The 1,953-nt window shown below is 40.9% G+C and overlaps 1 protein-coding gene across 5 annotated transcripts in view; it reads left to right on the top strand.

Moving 5' to 3' along the window:
• The window catches only part of FXR1 (FMR1 autosomal homolog 1), a 90,377-nt gene that overhangs the window by 34,081 nt on the left and 54,343 nt on the right, over positions 1 to 1,953 (top strand). The window lies entirely within an intron of this gene.

Raw genomic sequence — 1,953 nt, forward strand, 5'->3', positions numbered from 1 at the left:
AAAAAAAAAAAAAAAAATTCTTTTTTCTTGGGAATTTTACCTCAGCATCTTTGTAAATGTTACCCTTTTATAGAGATCATTGTCAATATAGTTCAGATATGTGAAATTGTTTTCTTCTTGTTGGAGATAGTCTCACTGTGTTGCCCTCGGTAGAGAGTGCTGTGGCATCATAGCAACCTCTAACTCTTGGGCTTAAGTGATTCTCTTGCCTCAGCCTCCCAAGTAGCTGGGACTACAGACAGGCCTGCCACAAGGCTTGGCTATTTTTTTTTGTTGTCGTTGTCATTGTTTAGCTGGCCTGGGTCAGGTTTGAATCTGCCAGCATTGGTGCATGTGGCTGGCACTGTAACCACTGTGTTATGGGCACCAAGCTGGCAATGTGAAATATTCTAATTAGTATATTGCCTTCTAGAATATTCTAGAAATGTCCTTGGAAAATAGAAAATAAAGTACAGAAAAGTAAATAAAAAGAAAAATCATGTAGTTTAAAAAACTATTGATGTTGTATATATTATTCAGACTTTTTCTGTCCTTATCTCGAATAAAAATAGGAGATCCTATTGTACTACTGCTTTTTATCTTGCTTTGATTCATGCTTAGTATATCCTGGATGTCTGTTTTCACTGTTAACTATTCTTTTCTGTTAGATAAAAGGAAACTTGGAAGGGCGGTGCCTGTAGCTCAGTGGGTAGGGTGCCGGCTACATACACCCAGGTTGGTGGGTTCGCACCAGGCCAGGCCTACTAAAATAACAATGACAGCTGCAACAACAACAAAAATAGCCAGGTGTTGTGGTGGGTGCCTATAGTCCCAGCTACTTGGGAGGCTGAGGCAAGAGAACTACTTAAGCCCAAGAGTTTGAGGTCGCTGTGAGCTGTGATGCCATGGTATTTTACTGAGGGCGCCATAGTGAGATTCTGTCTTAAAACAAACAAAAAACCCCAAACTGCTATATTATAATTAAGCTGTAGGCTGGGCGAGGTGGATCATACCTGTAATCCCAGCACTTCCGAGGCTGAAGTGGGGAAATTGCTTGAGACCAAGAGTTTGAGACCAGCCTGGGCAGGATAATGAGATCCTGCCTGTATTTAAAAAAAAAAAGAAAGAAAGAAACTTGGAAGTAACAGACATAGGTGCAGTGATGAGTTTGATGCATATAGAAAATTTGATTTCTAGTTTCCCACAAATTGATACCATTCCTCTTAGGTGCTCAAATATGCTAAATACATTTCGCATAGGAAGTTGTCTTGGTAGTTGTATTCAAAAAGATTTTCAAGTCTCATTTGTACCTACTTTATATAGGGTGGGGTAGCCAAGCCAGTGGGATAAGAGAGCCTTTACTGATGAAATAGCTATCAAGGCCTGACACAGTGTGTCACTCCTATAATCCTAGCACTTTGGAAGGCTTAACTGGGAGGGTTGCTTGAGGCCGGGAGGCTGAGACTAGCCTGGACAACAGGGAGACCTTATCTCTACAAAATATTAAAAATGTTAACCAAGCATGGTAGTATACACCTGGAATCCCAGCTACTGGAGAGGATCTCTTAAACCTGGGAGATTGAGGTTGCAGTGAGCTATGATAATGCCACTGTATTCTAGCCAGGATAACAGAGTGAGACCTTGTCTCATACAAAAACCAAAAATTGCAATAATCAGTGGAAGGATGGACAAATAGATCAGTGGAAGAGAATAAAGAGTCCCCAAATGGACCAACAAAAATATAGTCAACATACATTTGGCATGAGTGAACGCAATATAATGAAGCAAAGGAAGTCTTTTTGACAGAGCCTTCCTATGTTGCCCTCGGTAGAGTGCCATGGCATGACAGCTCACAGCAACCTCAAACTCTTGGGCTTAAGGGGTTCTCTTACCTCAGCCTCCCAAAGAGCTTGGATTACAGGCACCCTCCATAAGGCCCAGTTATTTTTTCTTTTTCTTTTCTTTTTTTTTTTT

Source organism: Otolemur garnettii, unplaced genomic scaffold (genome assembly GCF_000181295.1).
Source record: "Otolemur garnettii isolate 467f Iridium unplaced genomic scaffold, OtoGar3 scaffold00166, whole genome shotgun sequence".
NCBI lineage: Eukaryota > Metazoa > Chordata > Mammalia > Primates > Galagidae > Otolemur > Otolemur garnettii.